Raw genomic sequence first — 16,326 nt, forward strand, 5'->3', positions numbered from 1 at the left:
ACACAGCTACTACAACTGGGGGCTGGCTTAGGGCTTTCAGAGGCCGAATGTTTTATTTGGGCCAGGACTGATACATTCAGTGAGTGCTGTGAGCAGTGCTTTGTGACCTTTCCTACACAGGGGCTCACATAGAGAATTATATTGGTAGAGCATACTGGGAGAAGAAAATGACGCTGTTAGGGGCCAGAGGTGACCACCCATGGGTTCTGGCTGGCCCAAAGCTGTGGGGATCCAAGTCTTGGCACACAGGATGCCATGAGCCCTTTGGGTACCTCACACATTTGGACACTGTTTCATGACACAGCAGTTCATTCAGGAGCAGGAAATGGACCCAGCATGGCCTGAGCGGCTCTGAGCAGCCCTACCACCATGCTGGCCCGGTCATCCTCATAGCCTAGGAGGGGCCCCAGACTGAGACCCACGGCTGGAGATGAGAAGATCGTGACAGGGAAGTTTGGAGAATAGAGGTGATGACGACAGCTCTGGGCCCGATGTTTTTCTAAGCACTTTACATGTGTTAATTCATTTACATGGGATAGGAACTGTTAGTATTTCCTTTCTACAGAAGAGCAAACTGAGGCACAGAGGTTAAGTCCCTTGCCTGTGATCACACAGCTAGCAGATGAAGGAGCCGGGGTCCAGATCTAGGTTGTCCGCTTCGGGGTCTGTCCTCTTAACCACTGAGCTCTACCACCTCCCCGGCAGTAGAAGATTCCAGGGAAGACATAGATGTAGTATTAAGTGAAAATGCAAATTGTAACACATAATATATTTATAGAGTATATTTCCCATTTGCATTAGAAAAGAGGTTCCTGATACAGGATATAGATAAAAATATTCTGGAAGGACTTCTGTGAAACTTAATAGTGGTCACCTCTGCACAGAGGGACTGATGGACGGGGGCTTTTCACTGTTCTAATCCTTCCTCTCTGTAAATGTATTGCCACAAGCATGCCATACCTGTATAATTTTGTAGTAGGTTTTAAAGGGATATGGTATCAGTAGGAATGTTACTTAGGAAAACATCAGAAAGCAGAACTACTGGGCAACAGGAAGGACAGAAGTTGTAGGGTTGGGGTGGGCGCGGGGAGAGAAGATGCAGAAGCAGCTTAGTGATACAGGCCCTGACGGATTTCCAACGTGGAGTAAGAAACGTACAGCAAACCTTGACCGTCATAGATGTTTCTGTCTTCCTGAGGCTCCACAGTTACCCCAGGCGACGGGGGAAAGAATAAGGGATCTGCAATTGTCCAAAAGCATAACCCTCTGTGGGGGCGGAGAGCCTGGGGGACACCAAGGAAATGTGACCCAGGGCCTCAATCACGGTGCCTCCGCAGACATCCAGACCTGGCAGTGGCCAGTTGCCAGCAGCTGATGGGGTGTGGCCAAACGTGCAGGGTCCCACCTCCCCATCACGTGGTTAGTAGCTGAGCAAGAAGAAACAAACAAACAACATTCCACTGTTAGGAGCTGAGCAAAAGGTTTGGAGCTAAATCTCTTAAGAATGAGCTCTTGCAAAATCATTAGGTAAGAAAAGCCAAGCACAATTGAGTTCCAGAATGTATTTTTGGCCTCTTAATAAATAATTAGAATGAGCTGCTCTGTGTGCAACATAAGGGTCTTGCTGCTTTTTTTTTTTTAAATTTCTTTATGATAATAACCAGTGAAATATTTTTAGTTTTTTTTTTCCCTTCCATATAAATCCAAATGTATGATGTGTCATGCATGGTCATATTGAGATTTTTCACAACAATATAGAAATAGGAGAAATATAGGTAACATGCTCCCCCTTCCCATTTTTTAAAACAAGTGCTGTCTTATAAGACCCTTGGATTTCCAAACACTTATTGCATTAAAACTGCCAGTCTGCCAGCCCTCTTTGGATCTCCTTTTGGGTAACAATCTAGAGAAAGCTAGTCAAGTAATCACAGTAATGACAGTGATAGAAATATGGCTAATCTTCTACTTTGAATTCCAGATTTAATTTCTGGAAACAGCCAAGTTTGGTGGACAAAGTGGAGATACCATCTTTGTTTCCAAATGAGGTACAACTATAATATAATGTCCCTGATTTTACTGTGTGGGTTTGAAGGACAGCCACAAACGCAGTTTTAAATACCTTGGTAACACTGGAGATCCAAGGACCTCAGATGAAAAACTCCAACTTTAGAGCATTTCTTTTGGCTCATCTAACTGAAGGAGTATACTAACGCTCTGATCATACCCTCAAGGTGGCTTTTTGCAGGTCGCACACCCTCAGAGGCCATGGCGATTTAAACTACTGAGGGCTCCCTGGCAGACAGGAGCTAAGAACAATAGATCAGCAGAGTTGGAGCCCTGCTTTCCAGTCACAATGCTGCATCTGAGCAACGATCTGGCTCGTAGGATGGAAGAGAATGGATGTGACATTGCGCTCCAGCTGACCCTTATCAGTTATTGAGTTCTTACTATTTTAAGTGCTTTACATACCTTCACTCATTTGATCCTCACAGAAACCCTAAGTCAAGTTGCCTCCCTTTTATGGCTAACACACGGAGGCACCAAGAAGCCAAGTAATTTGTCCAGAAGACACACAGAATAAACGGCAGACTTGGGATTTGAAACCAGCTATTCTGAGCTCCAGAGCTGGTGTCGGTGTCTTTGACCACTGTGCTATACCAACAAGAATCTTAAGCCGCTTAAGTGTGTATTTCGGAATCTTATAATGTAGGTTGTTGGGGGTTTTTTGTTTGTTTGTTTTTGTTTGTTTTTAACAGATGTCTCATATAAAAGTCATAGGAACTTGGACAAGTCACTTAACAGCTCCGAAGAAACAGGGAGCTGAAGGAGAATGCAAACTCAGAGTTGTGAAGGTTCCTAAAAAATTGATACAAAGCTCCTGGTATATAAGAGGCATACCCGGCCATTTCCTATAGAAGAAGGGTAAACTCTAGAAAATACTGTTCACTTACTACTTTCTTTTTTTGGGCGGGGGGGGGCACATTATGAGAAGATTAGTATGATTCTAATTTAATGTAATAACATTTTGCTTAATGTCATGAACCATCATGCTTCTGTGGAAATAAAGTTGATAAAAATCAACCATCTTCCCTATTTCTAACATTAACTCCTTTTTGTTCATATCATTCAATTCATTTTAAAAATTATATATTTTTCTTCTTAAAAACAATATATACATTGTAAAAATTTAGAAAATGCATAAATGATAAAGAAGAAAAATGCCCATAATACATTTACCCACAAATAACTAAACATTTTGATGTATAACCTCTTTCTACACACAAATAAATTTAAATGAAACAGGATCAAATTGTATATACTCTTCTGCAAGTTGCTTTGTTCACTTAAAAATGTTATCACGGGGCTTCCCTGGTGGCGCAGTGGTTGAGAGTCCGCCTTCTGATGCAGGGGACACGGGTTCGTGCCCCGGTCCGGGAAGATCCCACATGCCGTGGAGCGACTGGGCCCGTGAGCCATGGCCGCTGAGCCTGCGCGTCCGGAGCCTGTGCTCCGCAACGGGAGAGGCCACAACAGTGAGAGGCCTGCGTACCGCAAAAAATAAAAAAAAAATTAAAAAATGTTATCATGATGTAAGCTATTATATATACAATGGATAAACAACAGGGTCCTACTATATAGCACAGGGAACTAATATTCAATAACCTGTGATAAACCATAATGGAAAAGAATATAAAAAAGGAATATATATATATATATGTATAACTGAATCACTTTGCTGTATAGCAGAAATTACACAACAGTAATCAACTATACTTCAAGAAAACCAAAAAAGAAAAAAGAAAAACATTAGTATCTAGAAATATAAAATCAATACATGCAAATGGCTATTTAACCTACTCCCAAATGATGTTGCTATATAGTGGTTAAAAACTTCACCTAGAATATCACATCATGGCTAGAACAATAGCAACAAAAAAGAATATAAGTAAATATAACAGATGCAAAATGATGGTGTGTCTTTGGTCTTTCTCAAAAGAAAAAAAAATGAGAGATAGGGAAACAAAGTAAAAATATGTTTTCCCCAAATGTTTCATAATTTTTAATAAAACATTTTAGCAAACTGTTTTTCTTAAAATGGAATTAAAGCTAGAATAAAAATACAATCACCTCAAAAACTAAACAAAAAAAAAAGTTATCATGAAAGTATTCCCCCATGTCCTTAAATATTCGCCTGTAGCATCTTTGTGAAGGTTCGTATACTGTCACATCACATGGATGTATCAATTTACTTAAGCAGTCCTTTATTACTAAATGTTTAGATAGTTTCCGGGTTGCTGTTATTATGAAAAAAAGCCACAATGAATATCATTGGGGATAAAATGCATAGAAATACAACTCTTTTTTTTTTTTTTTGTGGTACGCAGGTCTCTCACTGCTGTGGCCTCTCCCGTTGCGGAGCACAGGCTCCGGACGCGCAGGCTCAGCAGCCATGGCTCACGGGCCCAGCCGCTCTGCGGCATGCGGGAATCTTCCCGGACCGGGGCACGAACCCGTGTCCTCTGCATCGGCAGGCAGACTCCCAACCACTGCGCCACCAGGGAGGCCCCACAACTCATTTTTAAAATTAGTCTAAAGCATACTACTCAGGATGATAAACTCCTGGGCTCTAAAATGCCCATCGTGTTTGTTGTTAAGCAATTATTTGATGTTTTGAATTCGTAGAACTATTGCTTCCTCTGTGAGTCCAGTTAAAAGAATGGGCTAATGTTCTAAGTATAAATGAACTCTGTCTAGCTTTAGATGGCTTCATAACCCATGTAAACAACACATTCTCCTGGAAATTCCCTAAGTGTGTTACATTTCCTTTAGCTGGAGTTCCCTCTAGCATTTGTTTAATCCAGCATCATTTTGACTCCTAATCCATTTTTCAAAATAGACTTTCTTTCTAGAGCAGTTTTAGGGTCACAGCAAAAAACTGTACTGTGGGAGAGTTCCCATCTACCCCTGACCCCACACATGCAACATCAGAGACCACAGTGGTACATTTGTTACAATTGATGAACCTACATAGATACATCATTATCACTCAAAGTCCATAGTTTATGCTAAGGTTCACTTTGGTGTTGTACCGTCTATGGGTTTTACTAAATGCATTTACTAAATGTATTACTAAATGACATGTACCCCCCATTATGGTATCACACGGAATAGTTTCATAACCTTAAAAATCCTCCGGAAACCACTAATCCTTTGTAGAGTCTCCCTATATTTTGCCTTATCCAAGAAGCCATATAACTGGAATCATACAGTATGTAGCCTTGGCTTCTTTCACTTAGTAATACACGTTAACTTTCCTCCATGTCGTAACTTGATGGCTTATTTCTTTTTAGCTGAATAACATTCCATAGTCTGGATGTACCAAAGTTTATTTACCCATTCACCTACTGAAGGACATCTTGACTGCTTCCAAGTTGTGGCAATTATGCATAAAGCTGAAATAAATATCTGTGTGTAGGCTTTTGTGTGGATATAAATTTTCAACTCCTTTGGGTAAATGTCAATGAGCATGATTGCTGAATCGAATGGTAAGACTATGTTTAGCTCTGTAAGAAACTGCTAAACTGTTCCAAAGTAGCTGTACCATTTTTGTATTCCCAGCAACAATGAAGGAGAGTTCCTGTTGGGTGTTGTCAGGCTTCTAGATTTGGGCCATTCTAATCAATGTAGACTGGTATTTCTTTGCTTTAATTTGCATTTCCCTGGTGACATATCACGTGGAGCACCTTTTCATATGCTTATTTAACATTTGTATATCTTCTTTGGTAAAATGCTTGTTCAGGTCTTTTCCCATATTTTATTTGGGTTGTTTGTTTTCTTATTATTGAGTTTTAAGAGTTCTTTGTATACTTTGAGTAACAGTCTTTTGCCAGCTGTGTGTTTTGCCAATATTTTCTCCCATTCTGTGGCTTGTCTCCTTATTCTCTTGATCTTAATCCATTTTTAGGATTAGAAGATAGAGTGGGAAAAAATTGGAATAGGAGACAGGGTGGTGCTGGATTATCCAAATGGTGGGCTAGGCCTAAGCTTAGGGCCCCAGTAGAAAGGAGCATCAAAAACATGAGAAACAGGGACTTCCCTGGTGGTCCAGTGGGTAAGACTCCATGCTCCCAACCCAGGGGACACGTCATTGGTTGGGGAACTAGATCCCACATGCATGCCACAACTAAGAGTTCACATGCCACAACTAAGAGTCCACGTGCCACAACTAAGAAGCCCACATGCCACAACTAAAAGATCCTGCATGCCGCAACGAAGATCCAATGTGCTGCAACTAAGACCCGGCGCAGCCAAAATAAATAAATATTAAAAAAACAAAAACAAAAACCATGAGAAACAAAAAGTTCTGAAAGAATCTGATGTCAAAAAAGACAGAATAGGGGACTTCCCTGGTGGTCCAGTGGTAAAGAATCCATCTTCCAATGCAGGAGACGTGGGTTCGATCCCTGGTCGGGGAACTAAGATCCCACATGCCGCAGGGCAACTAAGCCAGTGCGCCACAACTACTGAGCTCACACTTTTCAATGAGAGTACCTGTGTGTTGCAGTTACAGAGCTCACGTGCCCTGGAGCCCGAGCACCGCAACTAGAGAGAGAAAACCCGCATGCCACAACTAGAGAGAAGCCTGTGGCCACAAGAAGAGCCTGTGCCACAAGAAAGATTCCCACATGCCTCAACAAAGATCCTGCATGCTGCAACTAAGACCCTACGCAGCCAAAACAAATAAATAAAGAGAAATTAGAAATGAGAAGATAAATTTTTTTAAAAAAGTAAAAAAAGACATAATAATGTCCACCTCTGGCTATAACAGAGTAATTGGCACAAGATTCCCTCTCATTGAACAACTATAGAACTGAACGAGATATGTGATGCACCTTTTTTCAAGCAAAAGTGTAGGTGTAGGGGTATGATACTGGAGAGATGAGAAGCATGTGAAGTAAGCCTCACAATCATCGCAGATTTCTTCTGTGGTGCATGGAGGGGAATCCTAAGTGGAAGGATGGCGTGCTGAGCTGAGGGGGCAGGGAGTGGGTTACTGGGCTACTAAAGCAGCTGAAAATTGGGGGCAGGTTATTAAAGAAGAGGAAGTTGCACAGGAATTCACCATGGTCCCTGGGTAAGAGCCAGGCTGCACAGGCACAGGGTGAGGTTCTGTGAGGCCTAGCAAAGATGATCTGTTGTGGGCTGAGAGCTGAATGGTGATACTAGAGGTTGTGCTGTTCTGAGCTGTTTTGAGAGGTATTAGTGTCTGGCCAAGCCAGAGTGCAGAGACTTCTATGAGCACTTTGGACTTTCAGGTGAGACTCCAGAAAAGACATAATTTAGGAGTCAGGAATATGTCTTAGTTTAAGGGCTGAGCTCTAAGATTAAAGTCCAAACTGAGGGACTTCCCTGGTGGTGCAGTGGTTAAGAATCCACCTGCCAATGCAGAGGACAGAGGTTCGAGCCCTGGTCAGGGAAGATCCCACATGCCGTGGAGCAACTAAGCCCGTGTGCCACAACTAGTGAGCCCACAAGCCACAACTACTGAGCCCACGTGACACAACTACTGAAGCCCGCGCACGACAACAAAGAGTAGCCCTCACTCTACCCAACTGGAGAAAGCCTGCGTGCAGCAACGAAGACCCAATGCAGCCAAAAATAAATAAATAAATAAATAATAAAAATAAATAAATAAACTTATTAAAAAAAAAAAAGGTCCAAACTGAAATACACCCACTCTAATAAAGAATAAAACCAAGGCTAAAATGGCCAAAAGGATATACCTGTAATTTAACTACCTACCAGAACAAAAATCAATACCCTTTAAAGGAAGACAATGTAATCCAGACTTCTTAAAATATATCACCCACAATGGGGACTTCCCTGGTGGCGCAGTGGTTAAGAATCCGCCTGCCAATGCAAGGGACACGGGTTCGAGCCCTGGTCCGGGAAGACCCCACATGTCGGGGAGCAACTAAGCCTGTGCATCACATCTACTGAGCCTGTGTGCCACAACTAGTGAAGCCCATGCTCCACAACAAGAGAAGCCACCGCAATGAGAAGGCCGCACACTGCAACGAAGAGTAGTCCCAGCTCGCCACAACTAGAGAAAGCCCGCGCACAGCAACAAAGACCCAACACAGCCAAAAATAAATAAATAAATTTATTAAAAAATAAAGTAAATGTAATAATATAATACTGTTAAAAGATAAACTGAGGCACATTAAACTTTTGAAGAGTTCATTGGAGCAAACATTGATTTGAATCAGGCAGTGCCAAACTGAAACTGGTTAGAGGGCACGCTACTGTCAGGAGCCAAGGGAAGAGGCTTTTACAGAGCAGTCGCAGGAGCAAAGCAAGGACATTATTTAACTGGCTCTAGCTTGAGCAGTTGCATTATCTGGGAAAGTCTAGTCGGCTGTTTGTCATTGGCTGTTCTCAAGTGTTGATTTTTTACCCTTGAGGCATTTATAGAAATTGACTGGCTTAGGTTTTGGCTTGCTTACTTTGGGGGCCAAAGCGTTAGAGCCACCCTAGTCTAATGACTTCCTTGTTAATGACTTTCACGATAGTGTGGGGTTTATTATGTATGTCTATGTAAAATACATGACAATAGCAAAAGAGGTGGTAAATAAAATTTTAATGTAATAAGATTCTCATATTTTACATATTCATTCATTTAATATATTCATTCTAAATAGACTGTGATGAGTTAAGGATGCAAATTATAATCCCTAGAACCACCACCAGAAATGTAACTGAAAGACGGGATAGTTAGGGAGTTTGGGATTGACATGTACACAATGTTATATTTAAAATGGATAACCAACAAGAACCTACTGTATAGCACAGGGAACTCTGCTCAATATTATGTAACAACCTAAATGGGAAAATAATTTGGAAAAGAATAGATACATGCATATGTATAACTGAATCACTTTGCCGTACACCTGAAACTAACACAACATTGTTAATCAACTATATTCCAGCCCCTTTTGCTCTCGCGGGTCCCGGGTGTTGGTTTGCTAAGTGCACTGGGGACCGGCAGGTGCTGAAAGGTTGGGGTCGTGGATCCTCGCCAGGTCTCAGCAGCACGGAGGTGCAGGCTGTCGCCGAGGGCGCGGGGCCGGCGCCGCTAGCGGGGCGCTCCGCCCCGGGGCCCCCGCCCCTGCCCCCGGCCAGGACCTGGCTCCAGCCCCCGTCCCGGCTGCGGCCTCACAGTTTACCCTGCTGGTGATGCGCCCCTGTGGAGAGCAGGACGAGGCTGCGGCCGAAATGTGTCCTGCGGCAGGCTCCGGCCCTGGGCGGGGCAGCGCCAGAGCTGGCAAGCCCGTTCGGTACCTGTGCGAAGTGGCGGGGGATGGCGAGGAGGAGGCGAGGGAAGATGAGACAGACCTGCTGGACACTTCGGACCCAGGGGGGAGGCGAGAGCACGGCTAGTTTGGAGGATCTGGAGGACGAGGAGACCCACTCTGGGGGAGAGGGCGGCAGTGCGGGAACCCGGGGCCGGGGCAGAGGCAGGGGCAGCGGCGGGGGCCTCATGAGCAAGACCTGCACCTACGAGGGCTGCAGCGAGACCACGAGCCAGGTGGCCAAACAACGCAAGCCGTGTATGTGCAAGAAACATCGCAACAAGATGTACAAGGATAAGCACAAGAAGAAGAAAAGTGACCAAGCCCTGAACTGCAGTGCGGCCGCCCAGGCTGGCAGCGCGGGAAACGTCAAACTTGAGGAAAGTGCAGATAATATACTCTGTACTGTTAAACAGAGAACAGGATCTTTTGGGGATCAACCTGCAAGACCTACTCTTTCAGAACAAGTGTTAAATCAAAAAAGACTTCTTACTAAGAAGTCCAGAAGTGGTGCAGTTTTTACAGAAACAGCAACAACTATTATATTAGCAAGTTTTGGAGCAAAGACAACAGCAGTTTCCAGGAACATCAGTGTGAGGGAATTTATCAAGAAGATCTATACGTTTTTTTATCTTATTGTAGTGGGTGGACATATTTTTATACTAAAGATAAATGGGGTAAGATTTGCCAGTAGAAGGTAAACAGTCATTTTCCTGTGACTGTATGTGTCCAATTGGGGACAATAAGTTTTGCACGTTGTGCATCTAATCCTTTCAGATCACTGTGGAGGTGAAGAAATCAGCTTATCTTTCCAAAGTAATATTTAATTACAATGTTTTTTTAAACAACGTGTTCCTCTTCAGTCATTGTTACTGAAGGTAATGAAGCAGTTGCTTTCTGTGGGAGTCACGAAGTTAATAGATTTTAATCTTGGATCTCAGTGATTCTCATTAAGGGGCAGTTGGAAACATATGGGTATGTTTTTGCTTGTCACAGCGACCTTGAAAACTGCTGGTTTTTAGTGAATAGGACAGGAATGCTAAGTGTCTGGAATGGTCCCCCACAACTAAAAATTATGTTACACGCAATGCCAATAATCCTCCTGTTTAGAAACACTGAGAGCTATTTGTGATGATAAAATGTAGTTGGGCACCTAGAATTGGGTTCTTGTAATAACCTTTTCTTTGCAGTCAAGACTGGAGCTGTCAAAGAGGTAAGCATATTTTCTGTGTATAAGGAAAGTGATCACTGTTAAATAGCTGTGAGATTAGGATGTGCGTCTCCTTTCAGAGATACGCTGGTAAAACCCGAGAGGCATTAACCAAGTACCCTGGAATGAATGCATCTCCTAAAGTTGGCTTCTCTACTTCTTGTTCCCTATTTGTGTTGATCTTATTTAAAACAGGCAGTCCTGTGTGTAGAATTTGTGAACAGTACAAATGTATCTCATCCCACCAATGTCAGGACAAAATTACTTTTTTATACTCATTTCTTTTTCAAAAAGAGATCCTGAGTGTAAGAGTAACACTCCAGCATTTTCTCAGTGTTTTTCAAAATTGAGCTATTTTAAGATTGTGTTATTCCTAAGTAATGTTCAAAGAGTGATGGGTAATCTGGATAGATACCTTTTTCTTGTATTTTCTCCCAGGAAAACTTTTAAAAGGCAAAGCTTACTAATAAGAGTATCAAATCAAATGTCAAGAAAGTATTTCCAGTGTTAGGACAATAAATGCATATGCCTCAAGTTAAACTTGTGCAAAAATTTGTTAGTTTCTTGGGTTTTAAACTCTGAAACATATATCAAGTTAAACTTAGTCATGGCTGTTCTAAGATGTACTTAAGGAGAGAAGGAATCTTTTTGTTCATTTTATTTATTTATTTATTTTTGATTGCGTTGGGTCTTCGTTGCTGCGCGCAGGCTTTCTTTATTTGTGGCGAGCAGGGGCTACTCTTTGTTGCGGCGCGTGGTCTTCTCATTGCGGTGGCTTCTCTTGTCGCAGAGCATGGGCTCTAGGTGCACGGGCTTCAGTAGTTGTGACTCACGGGCTCTAGAGTGCAGGCTCAGTAGCTGTGGCACACGGGCTTAGTTGCTCCATGGCATGTGGGATCTTCCCAGACCAGGGCTCGAACCTGTGTCCCTTGCATTGGCAGGTGGATTCTTAACCACTGTGCCACCAGGGAAGCCCTCTTTTTGTTCTTTTTTGATATATGTTTTATACCTGCATATCTGTGCACAAACGCTTTTACCAGAATTATTCATTAAAGTCCAGTTATTGACCTTTGGGAAAAAAAACTATATTCCAATATAAAATAAAAAGTTAAAAAAAGAAAGAAATAGAAGTATAGGCAAAAGGCCAATAAGAGGAAATGAAAATGAAATGTATAGCATATTGGATTAGTCCAAAAGAAGACTGGAAAAGAGGAACATAGGGAAAAAAAACACAAAGAGACAACCAAAAAACAAGTAGCGTTTTGGTGGACTTAAAATCAATAAGTACGTTAAATACAAATGGACTAAACACACTAATTAAACGGCTGAGCTTGTCAGACTGCATAAAAAGCAAGACCCAAATATGTTCAGTATACAAGAGACACACTTTAAACATAAAGACACAGAGAAATAGAAATTAACACGTTAGGGCTCCCCTGGTGGCACAGTGGTTGAGAGTCCGCCTGCCGATGCAGGGGACACGGGTTCGTGCCCCGGTCCGGGAAGATCCCACATGCTGCGAAGAGGCTGGGCCCGTGAGCCATGGCCGCTGAGCCTGCGCGTCCGGAGCCTGTGCTCCACAACGGGAGAGGCCACAGCGGTGAGAGGCCCGTGTACCGCAAAAAAAAAAACAAAAACAAAAAGAAATTAACACGTTAGAAAGCTATACCATGCAATGTGTACGTACTTGTATTAGTTTCCTAGCGTTGCCATAACAAAGTACCACAGACTAGGAGATGTAAAACAAAAATTTATTCTCTCACAGTTCTAGAGGCTGGAAGTCTGAAATCAGGGTATCGGAGGGCCACGCTTCCTCTGGAATCTGTAGGAAAGGCTCCTTTCTTGCTTATTCCTAGCTTATGAGGATTTTCTGGCAATCTTTGGTGTCCCTTGGCCTGCAGCTACAGCAGTTCAATCTCTGCCTTCAGTGGCATCTGAATTTGTCTTCACATGGCATTTTCCTATATCATGTTGAATTAGGGCCCACCGTAATGACCCCATCTTAATTGATTATACCTCCAAAACTGTATGTCTAAATCAGGAGTTAGGACTTCAACATATATTTTGCTTACGTTGGCTGCCAAAGCATTAGAGCCACCCTATTTTGGGAGGATATAATTCAATGCATAATAGTGCCTAATAATAAAGCTTCACAATACATGGGGGAAAAAAGGGACAAATACAAAGTGAGAAATAGACAAGTTCATTAGCATATTGAAATTAACATCCTGCCAGTCTCAACATATTTCAAAAGACAAACATCTGAGATAGTAGAGCTGACTAAAATGGAATTATATTAGAAATTAATAACAATAAGATATACTGGAAAGCACTAGATAGTGGGAAATGAAGCCATATCTTTATAGGTAATTACGAAGAAATTACAAAGAAGAAATTATAAAGGAAATTAGAAAATATTTTGAATGAAATTGATAATGAAAACACTTATCAAAACTTGTGGAATATAACTAAAACAGTGCTTAGAGGGAGATTTATATTTTTAAACACCTATATTGGACAAGAAGAAGGTTTAACAATAATGATCTGATGTTCCAGCTTAATAAACTTGAAAAAGAAGAGCAAATTAAACCAAAAGTAAATAGAAGGAAATAATAGATATGAGAAGAAATCAATGAAAAAAAGAGCAGACAGAGAAAATTAAAGCCAAAAGCTGGTTCTTTGAAAAAATTAATAAAATAAATAATCTATTAGATGGATTAATCAAGAAAAAAGAAAGAAAACACAGATTACTTAAATCAGGAATGAAAGAGGGGTTATTACTACAGTGTCTACTGACATTAAAAAAGTAATATGGCAGAATAAGGACCCCTGAAAATTCTGCCTCCATAAAAGAAAACTAGCAAAAATTGTCAGGATCAACTTTTTCATAACTCTGTAAATTAGCAAAAAGCTTGCAACAATTCAGAAAAATGCTTATTCAAAAAAAGTGGTTGAATCTTGGTAAGAACAGCAAGCTTTGTGGGGTTTTAACTTGACCTTTTCCCATTACCCCCACCCTAGCTCCATGGTAGTCTTAAAAACCAATAGTCTGCAAATAACTCCAAGCCCTTGGAAAACACTGGGAAACTTATTGGTTTTAGGCACTTAAGGAAATCCTTATCTAGTCTTTAGCTGATCATGAAGCTAACCAAGCAGACAGTTTAGAGAAACACATGATGAAGAATACACACTTTACGGAATTAATTCAGAAAAGTCACTAAACAAATAACAACAACAGACAGCCACAACAACAAACCCTAGGAAGGGGGGAATCTGGTGTCCACAGTGCTACATTGTATTGTTTTAAATGTCCATGTCCAGCTTTGAACAAAAAATTGATGACAATTGGTGATACATGCAAAGAAACAAGAAAACATGGCTCATATAAGAAAAAAAAATCAACAGAAACTGTCCCTGAGTAGGCACAGATGTTGGACTTTCTAGACAAATACTTGACAACAGTTATTTTAAATATGTTCCAAGAACATCAGGAAATCATGTCTGAAGAAATAAAGGAAAGCATGAGAATGATGTCTCTTTAAATAAGAGTATCAGTAAGGAAACAGAAATTATTATTATTTTTTAAAAAGAACCAAATGGAAATTCTGGAGTTGAAAAGTACAATAACTGAAATGAAAAATTCACTAGAGGGGCTCAACAGCAGATTTGATCAGGCAGAAGAGAGGATTCATGAATCAGGAGACAGATCAATTGAGATGATTCAGTCTGTGAATCAGAAAAGAAAAAGAATAAAGAAAAATGAACAGAGGCTCAAACACCTGTGAGACATCAACAAGCTCACCAACATACACATGATGGGAGTTCCTAAATGAGAGGAGAGGAAGGAGGGCAGAAAGAAAATTGGAAGAAATAACAAAGGAATAAAAAGAGTATACTAGAAAATATTTAACACAGAAGAAGGCAGTAATGGAGAAATTGAAGAGCAAAAAAGATATATCACATAAAAATAGGTAGTGAATGGCAGATGTAAATCCTACTTCTTAGTAATTTAATGTAAATGGATTAGATGCTCCAATTAAAAGGCAGAGACTGGCAGAATGCACAAAAAACATGATCTGACTACATTCTGTCCACAAGAACAACACTTTAGTTTCAAAGACACCAATAGGTTGAAAGTAAAAGGAGACACCATGCAAATAGTAACCAATAAGAAGACAGACCACATTTGGGTCTCAATAAATTTAAAGGATTGAAATAATACAAAGTATATTCTCTAACCACAGTGGAATGTATTTAGGTAGGTCTTAGTAAATATCTACTGCATAGAATTTGATACACATAAAGTATGCCCCTCCTGGTGTTCTTCACTGGCAAACCAGCCTTTTTAAACTTCTCTGCCTGGAAGGAGAGTTCTACAAGCCTTCTGGCATGAGTCAGGTCACCTCGCACACAAGAGCTAGGTCAGAGGGGATTTCATAGTGTTCATTTCCTGGAAACTGCTCCCCATGGAGGCGGGGCAGCATTTTATAGTAGGAAATGCTTTGCTTCTGGAATCAGATAGTCTGGATGCCAATAACCATTACCTTAGGCAAGTTATTTAGTTTCTCTAAGTCTCAGTTTTCTCATTTGTGCCATGAGATAACTATACCGCAAAGATTTAGTGGGAGAATTAAATGAGGTACTAAATAGCTAAATACATAAATCTTAACTTCCTACCCTCCTCATTCTTCTGTCTTCCTTCTTCTCATGGAAATAACAACGCAATATGAAAGAGAAGAAATGGGTAAAGAGTCCTGGAGGAATAGAATTACTATTATTATATTACTATAGTAATTACTATTACTGTTACTATTACTACAGGAAAAGCGGGAATTAGAATATTAAATAAAGCAATCCTGAGCTAGTATCCTAGTCCTATTTTGTATAAAATACGTGACCCTCATCTGTAAAATGATATAAGGACTTCTGTCTTGTAGTGCTTACAAGGATTGTAAGAGATTATAAGGATATCTATGACTTGTCTAGCACCCAGCAGGTGCCCAATAAATGGTAGTGATCACTATTAGCATTTACCTTGTCCTCCTTTTTGCTGCCCACCCTATCCCCAAAGCAAACTCCAGCTTATTCCTCCCAAAACACTTTCTCTTCGCTCCCCATCCCCTCTCTTGAACACTTCTCCCTTATTGTACACCCACTTTACCTGCACCCAGGCCAGAGCAGGGAGGGAAACAAAGCTAAAAATAAATGAAAGAAAATAAACCTAAATAAACAATTTTGAGAAAAATGTTTCAAAATTATATTTGTGTGTGTGTGTGTGCACGGGCAAGTGTGTATGTATGTGTGTGAGAGGAAAACTTTGTTAAACTGGGATGAATCCGAACTCCAGTAAAGTAGAAATGGAAAATAAAATAAAATAAAAAGCATGTTATATCGGCGGCATGGAACGAAATCACCAAGTTTAAGCCTGAGCGTGTGGGTGTGTGACCATGGGCTCCAGGCTGCAGAGATTGTAAGCCGATACGCCAGCGCCCAGGACCAGGGAAGAGAAAGGAAGGATTTAAAAAAAAAAAAAAAAGGCAGTCAGTCGTTTACTGTTCCTGCAGTTATTTTTTTAAGACCCTGTCCTGATAAGACAGGCTTGCTCGCGGGGGCGGTGCGGACAACTCCTGTCCGGATGAGTTCTCCGAAGGAAGGTACCTGCTGCAGCGGCTTCTGTGCAGTAGTCCCCTCACTCCCGGGATCCGGGGTTCACCACTCGAGGCGTCAGTTTCCTCATCCGCAGAGTGGCCGCAAGAACCCCCT

The 16,326-nt window shown here is 41.3% G+C and overlaps 1 pseudogene; it reads left to right on the forward strand.

Moving 5' to 3' along the window:
* Nucleotides 1-5,527: 5,527 nt before the first annotated feature.
* On the forward strand, nt 5,528-10,015 carry LOC101286802 (regulatory factor X-associated protein-like; annotated as a pseudogene).
* Nucleotides 10,016-16,326: the final 6,311 nt, after the last annotated feature.

This window comes from Orcinus orca, chromosome 19 (assembly GCF_937001465.1).
Source record: "Orcinus orca chromosome 19, mOrcOrc1.1, whole genome shotgun sequence".
NCBI lineage: Eukaryota > Metazoa > Chordata > Mammalia > Artiodactyla > Delphinidae > Orcinus > Orcinus orca.